This window comes from Chanos chanos, chromosome 1, assembly GCF_902362185.1.
Source record: "Chanos chanos chromosome 1, fChaCha1.1, whole genome shotgun sequence".
Lineage (NCBI taxonomy): Eukaryota > Metazoa > Chordata > Actinopteri > Gonorynchiformes > Chanidae > Chanos > Chanos chanos.
The window spans coordinates 58,167,905-58,176,146 of NC_044495.1; positions in this window are offsets into that span (position 1 = coordinate 58,167,905).

Here is an 8,242-nt window from a genome sequence, read left to right on the forward strand (position 1 = left end):
TCAGACCCAACCCGGCGGAGGAGGAGTAACCCCTGCTGTACTTTTCCACTCTTTCACTCCCCCTTTCTTTCTTATTCTACTCTCTCTCTCTCTCTCTCTCTCTCTCTCTTTCTCTCACTACTTCCACTCTTCTCTATTTGACGACTAAAGCACATTTAGTCCTATCACAAGTCTGATATGGAGTTGGTGGTGATTGCTTTGACTGAAACCTGTCTCTGTTTTTCTCTCTCTCTCTCTCTCTCTCTCTCTCTTCCCACCCCCTTTCCTTTTTCCTGGTCTCTCTGGCCTATCTGGTTTCTCTGACTACTCCAGTATCCTGGCTGCTGTTATGTTAATCACTATCTTCATGCATTTGGAGATCCTCACTCACAGTCATGATTACTTCAGTCTGTCTCAAAAGCCTGAATGAACGTCACCTCCTCCTCCCAGCGTACCCTTCTCCCCACCTCCACCTCCACCTCCACCTCCCCTTTCCCCTCAACACTGGAGAAAGCCTTTTCCAGGAACACTGCATTAGCATTGGCTAATTACACTTGAGGCAATTAAGTTCATCTGATAGGAATGCAATCTCACTCTTCATTACTTAAACACCACAGTTATTTAACTAGTTATACAGTTGGCCGATTAGGTATTTTTGTAAACCAGGCATGCTTTTTTTTTTTAAACTTCTGGTTCGTTGCTTACTAATTGCTTGGTTTGGATTAATGTTCTCGTTTTCTCTCTGCAAGTCTTTACCAGAGGCCACACGTTGAAGATGCAGATTTGGGCACACTGGGCTTGTGTTATTTCAGTTCGGTTTTCGCTCACTCTGAGCTGAACCGCTCTACCGCAAGCCGAACTCAAAAACAGATCAGAAAAACATCACCAAAGTCATCCTCAAAAGCCCTTCAAAGCCAGAACCACAGACAAAGCTGAACCACACGGGCCCCATGCTTCTTTGGGCTAAGAGAGAGAGCGAGAGAGAGAAAGAAAGAGAGAGAGAGAGAGACAGAGATAGAGAGAGAGGGAGAGAGAGAGAGAGAGAAAGAAAGAAAGAGAGAGAGAAAAGGGCAGATATACGAACAGCATCTCTGCATTTCAACACCCCCAGCACTGCTGGACTCTCTGCGACCCTTCTACATACTCTTCACAATTCAACAGAAGCCATCAAGACAAAACACGTATCACATTCTGAACAAGTGCAAAGAACAGAGAAGACTCCGTGTCTTACTGACTCTCTTAGCAGCGAGAAAGATTTTTTTTTCTTTTTTTTTTCTTTTAACTAGCACTTCAGCTCCCCCTTCACAACTTTCCTTTCAGCCATAAGCCTTATCTTCAGACATGAGTTATGGGTTTGGATACCAAGGCCAGATACTCAAGCATCCTTTCATCTGGGGAAGCTTGGAATTTTCTGATTCCTTTGAGATACAAGTCATTGAATAGGCAAAGCTTTTCTCCACTGAAACAGCTGGGTTTTCTTTTCTTTCTCTTATTTTTTTAAATGTTCTACTCACGTACACAACTCAAAATGTTCACAGTAGAATCTAATCGGGGGGATCATGGTATCAACAAATCAACTTTCCGTTGTATTTTTTTTTTTTTTTTTTTTTTTAGGCTACTGTTCATTTTCAGAGTCTTGAATGTTGTCTGACTAGCAAATCTACATCTAGTAGCCGTTGACTGAACCCGACTGACTTGAAATAAGTTGAGGTTTTTAAATACGGTATAGAAGTGTAAAGTCCGGCCACTTAACCTGGTCACCAAATAACCTTTGTCCGATGACATAAGGACAAACACACTGACAAAGAACTGAACCATGATCAAACAACAACTGAGAAACTGAGAGGAGGGGGGGGAGGAAAGAAAAAGAGAGAAATCAATCAAACTTGACGATGTCAAAATAAGTCCTTTGTCTCACAGCCATATCGTGTGTGTGTGTGTGTGTGTGTGTGTGTGTGTGTGTGTGTGTGTGTGTGTGTGTGTGTATGAGTTTGTGTGTGTGTGTGTGTGTGTGTGTGTGTGTGTGTGTCGGGGGCCGAGACCGACTCGACCCGGCGACGCGGTGCGTTCTCAGCGTAAGGTTGGTTTTAAAATGCGGTGAAGTGAGGGGAAACCGTCGTTCATATGTTTCCGTGCCGGCTAAATTTAGTCGGCCCTCTCAACCTCTGAGTCCCTGACCTCCTCCACAGTTATTGATCTTCGCACAGCTACAATCACCCCTTCCCCCGTGTGTGTATACACACAAACACACACACACACACACACAAACAGAAAACACACTCAACCGCTGTTGCATGCGTCCCTCCCCCAGGCTCTCCAGAGATGCCACTGAAAAGGCACTTCCTGCTTGAGAAAGTGACGAGATGAGAGGCTGAAGGAGACAGAGAGAGAGAGAAGTGGATGGACTGATACACAGATAGAGAGAGAGAGAGAGAGAGAGAGAGAGACAGATGACTGAATCCCCTCTCAGCGTTAACCCCCTCCTGGCAGGAACAAAACCACAGGCTTGGTTTGCTGATGAATAGGATTAGCATGGAGGCGGAGCCCTGTACAGTATTCTTTTCAACCTCTCCGCTCAGTCACATTCAGACTCATACACAAGACAATGGTGTTTTCACATACCACCCTGGGTCATATTCAGTGACCCTCACAATGCCCTGCCGACACATTCAGCCTCACCCACAAAGGTACACTAGCTTTAGCATAACACCCCCCCCCCCCCCCCCCCCCCCCCACACACACACATACACCCCTTTTCCGCTCATACCAAGTGTTCCTCCACAAATTGTCACTAGCAAGTCACCCGGTCATCCTTTACCACTGTTAGACATGACATGAGAAGAAACTATTGATGGGGAAAATCAACGTTGTCCTTTCTTAACCAATTACATTTGGACATTGACTTTACATCTTCTGATGACGCCGGTTTTTGTGCTTGTTGCGGCAATCAGAATCAACCAATCACGGTGCAGCTGTCTTAGATCTGCCGATAACTCAGCTGAGAGTTCTGAATTCTGTTCCAAATTCATTTGATTGAAGTCACAGAACCTTCTGAATACTGAGCCTGAATTAACATTTTTAACAAACCAATGTTTTACAGCAGCAGACCACGTTTTAACTTTTAAATCAACACCCCTGCTATCCGCCCTGTCAGAACATTACACATAAAAACGCTCCATCTAGGAGCTTGTAATTGGAAATGAACCTCCTACACAGATTGTACAACACTCTCAGATGGAGAGGATCCGAGTTTTTACTTTAGCGCAGCACTCAGAACACAAGGATTAGCACCAGTTGGCCCCTTTAACGGTCGCTAAATCAGAAACCTCAGAGAAAACTGAATAAATGAATGAATGAGTGAATGAACGAATGCTCGTTTGCTTCCAACATGGCTGAGAAAAACAAGGCAAATCTGCAGGTTTTACACGGAGAGAGGCTAAACGCTACATGCAAATGACCCAAAATGCAAAGCGATTTCAGATTAGCATAAAAACTAACGTTACTTTTGCCGAAAGCTAATACCCAACAGCTTTTTTTTTCCGCCGTCGGTTTTCTGAGAAGTGACGGAAAAGCTGAGGATTTACTTCATCCAAATGTCCAGGTTTGGGAAAAAAAGAAGAAGAATAAGAAGAAATTAGAGCAAGAGAAACATATGCATCTACTTGAGATGCAGTCAAAATGCAGGCCCACGCCACCTAAGAAATAATATGCATTTCAATAGGAAGAACAATCTTCAATTAAACATCAAAGAGTGGTCACATAAATATTCATTAGGAGAACCACACTCATCTTCAGTTACATGAAGAGGGAAAAAAAGAGAGCAAGATAAGGCTGGAGAGAGAGAGAGAGAGAGAGAGAGAGAGAGCACATATAGGTAATGCATGGTATGCAAAGACCTGTGTTTGCTGACAAAGGCTGTCCCTTTAAAGGTCCAATGAGAGGAGAGCAAATGGCCACCAAAGCATAGTGTATAACCATGTCATCAATATAAGAGGCATTTTTTTTTTTTTTTTTTGTCTTTCCTCACTGATCTCTATATTAAACATAGTAGCCTGTATTTGACACAACAAGAGGCGTTGTGTATTCTTAGAGGCTAACGGTGTGAGAAGTTGGGGTTTAAACTGTACCATCACCCTGCAGGCATGGGCGAGGGAGGGGGGTTGGGGGTAAAAAGGAGGGTGCGGGGGTGGATTACAGCAGGGGCAGCACGGTGGAGTCAAAGTGACCCCCGCTCAACATTACACCAACAGAGGCCCACATGACTAGTTTACAAAAAACCTTTTCCAGATGGACCACAGATTCACATACCACAGCAAAAAAAAAAAAAAAAACTACCACCAAACCCCCCCCCCACTTCCTTACACAACACCAACACACTGTTTCATAACAGCCCCAAGGTTGAACCAAAACACAAACCCTCTCTTGTAAATGATCACAAGAACACTATCTTTTCTCAGCGTGTTTGAGGATGTACTCACCCACGACTGTGGTCCATGACTCATATGATTAATCAGGCAAAATGACATTTATTGGATCTCTCTCTATTTCTCCCTCTCTCTCTTTTTTACACACACACACTCATTCATTCTCTTTTTGCTTTTTTAAGTGGAATGGGCAGTTTGTCCATCACACTGCCTAATAGCCATGGTCATTACTGAGCTGATACACTCCCTATGGTGAATACAGTCTGTTACAACAATACTGTCACTTATTCACAGCACGCTAAAATGATATTTTTCCTAAATTTAGAAGTGGTCTTTACGATGTGACAAAATACACTTTAATACAACGAAAATACACACAAATGGTAGAAATAAATCAACCTAAAAATCATTAGGTTCAATTTGATATTTCTTCTGTTTCAATTTTTTTTGGAAAAGAGTTAAAAAAAACGCAAACCTGTTGTTTAAAAAAAAAAAAAAAATCTGAAATGAAAAACATTCCTAGAAAGCTACGGCTCTAATCTTTCGCTCAACGTTTTTTTTTTTTTTTTCTGTAAACATTTAGTCCATTTATAATCAGGCTTCTGCACGATAAGCATAAAAAAAATGACAGCCACACAACACAGAAAATAATCCGAAAAAAAAAACAAAAACAAAAAAAAAAACCAAGGCATTTTACGCGGAACACGAATTTAATTTGGTGCCTTGCAGAATTCCAAAGTCTACCATTTAAAAGGTTTTAAATTCTTCTCCAAGCTGTTGGCTAGCTCTGTTGCTTATGCTCTCTCTCTCTCTCTCTCTCTCTTTTCTCTGCATACAACACAACAGTCTCACACATCTCACACACACACACATATTACTTCCACTCATCCTTTCTTCATCCCTCGTTCCTCTTACCTTCCCACGTATCCATTTCATGCTTGTCCCAGGCTTCCTGACTGCCATTCATACATTTATCCTTCTGAGGAAGAGCTTAGGCCTCATGCTTCTCTCTCTCTCTCTCTCACACTTCTCTTCTCTGCTCTGCTCTGCTTCTTTCCTGCTCCACCTTCTCTCTCCCAGCTCTCACTGATCAACCTCCACGGCCGGCCCCGCTGGTCAGTCTCTGCTCTGGTCATGTGACCCGCTGAGTTCAGGCCCCCGGGGTCATGGCTTGGCCCGAGGACCAATGGAGTGGAGGGGGGGGGGGGGGGGGTTATCTGAGTGGAACTGATATCCCTATTTTCCCCTACTGCTGAACAATGCTGCTGCTCCCTCCCTCTCTTTCTCTCTCTCTCTCTCTTCAAAGCCAGGCGAAGTGCAGGGATATGCAGAAACAGTGTCTCATTCTGACGCCACACAGTGACACACACAAATTAAGCCATTTTTTGTCATCAAAGAGCGCAAGTCAGAGTTTAACCAGAGTTCAAAAAAAAAAAAAAAAAGAGACTGTTGATTTAAATCAGGATCTGACAGAAACAAGACGGCGATTTAGATCAGTATCTGACGGAAATAAATTTTACGGTTAGGGGAGAGAGAGAGAGAGAGAAAAAAAAATGCGTTTCTCAAGTGAAATTAAATTTGCGTATATTTTGTGTCCTTTACGACACCAAATTTCGAGCCAAATCTTTTCCCTAACATACCTGTGCATATGACCACAACACATTACACGCATCCTATTTTCCCCTCGAATATAAACTGAACCAGGTACAAATCGAACCCTTACAACATGAAAACATAAAAAGGGTACACTACATACTCGTTTAGGAAGATTCTGAAAGAAGTAAATGCACAGTCAGCATGGCCTGTTTTTTTTCTTTTCTTTTTTTTTTTTTTTTTCTTTTTTACCTTCCACCGTGTCCTTGCCCTTCATACCCTCTGTAGTGCCTTTCCTCACGCAGTCATAGTGGAGGACAGGTTTCCACGACAACCCTCCTCACACACGCGCACGCGCGCATGTGTGTGTGTGTGTATATCTTCCCCTCTGTACCTGGCCCGACCGACCCGAGCCTTCTGTTCCGGTCCGGTTCCGGTTCCAGCGTGCCTGTTAGCATAGCTCACACATTAACCTCACGGAGACCCGGGCTGCTCTGCCCCCACCCTGACGCTAATAGCCCCCCCCCCCCCCCCCATTACCCCATCCCCCGCCCCTCCTGAGTAAGATTCACATAAGAGGCTTTTCCCATTGAAATGCAACAGGAGAGTCAGAGAAAGAGGGAGGGGAGCAGAGAGAAAGAGGGAGGAGGAGGAGGGGGAGGGGAGCGTTGAGAGGAGGTGTGTGTGTGTGTGTGTGTGTGAGGGAAGGGGTGATGTGAACTTTGTCATGTAGTGTTGAGGACTGATGGCTGTAAGGGGAATATGGCTGGTCTCTGTGGTCGGAGCAGGGTTCAAGTTTCTGATGAAACCACTGAGCCTTGGCTAGAGTTCCTCTGTGGAACAATACAAACTGGACTGGGCATAGCTGCCTTGGATCACAGTGGAGACCAGTGGAAACTTCAGATGATGGTCCTCAACTCTCCAATGACTTATAAATACATAATATATAAATACAATAAATACAGTCACTGCCTCTACGCAAATAAACCACTGCTATTAACAGTTTATTAAGCTTCAGAACCATCTGAAAACTGAGATTCTTACCATTTCAAAAATGGAAAAATAAATGTCCACAGACATTTGAATTGTATCAGTTTAATTTTTTTTTTTAACTAACAAAACCGATTGCGAGAATAATGTATATCAGGAAACAGTGCCACAATCTGACGCCACACTCTGAACTTTTAAAAAAAAAAAACATATTTCTGGAATAATGAATTAATGCAACAATAAGGTTTTTTTTTTTTTTTTTTTTTTACATTTAACACTTGTTTTGTGTATTTAAAAAATTACAAAAAATGTCAGTTTTAAAGATGTCTATAATCTGTTATTAGCAATGCTAGACACGGCCTATTCTTTTTAACGTTTCCACTGAGCGATCGCCGAGATCCCTCGCTAAAACAAAAACACGGCCGCGTTAGAGGATTACTGAAATGTCTGACTGTAAACTACAAACCTGTAAGACCCTGGCCTGCTAGCTCAAAACCAGTTCTGACGACATTCAAATCAATAAATCAACCATTTCTTCTCTCTGCTCTGGTTATAAAGACACATCCAATACACAACAAAAGGTTGTTCCCATGCCATAAAACACAAACGAAGTTAACGGATCACTCTGATGGTGCTGGGAGACGCGGAACAGAGGAACAGAGATGCGACCTTGATGTGTTGTAATCCAGTGTGGTTTCTGTATCATGTATTATTCTGTATAAATGTTACCAGGTAAGAGAGACAGGCCAAACATTCATCATTTGAACACTGAAGAGGAAGCAATTTTTTTCTACTATGGGCGACTGATAAAAATACAGCTATTTATATGTTTATAAATATTTGTAAATTAAAAAATGCTTCATTATAGCTTAGGCTAAAGTTAAATTTTGGCTAGGCTTAATAAATCTTCGAATGTAAAATAGAAAAAAAAAAAAACTTTCAATAATGGCTTGTGGGTTTTTTTTGTTTGTTTGTTTGTTTGTTTGTCTGTCTGTTCTGTCTAGAAAACATCAAGAACATACACACAAATGCTGGAGGATACCATAACGTCTTTACCCAGAATTGGCATCATGATAGAGACCAAAGCTCAGGTACTGGTCTAGACCCAAATTTGTGTTGTGATCTTATGTGAATATGCAGGTGTTCAGTCATTCTGTAAATTCAATGGTATTCGCTATCTAACACAAAACCCGAAATCGCTATGATTCCATTTTTTTTTTTTTAAATAACAACCGCAAACCCACTCAACACACTTT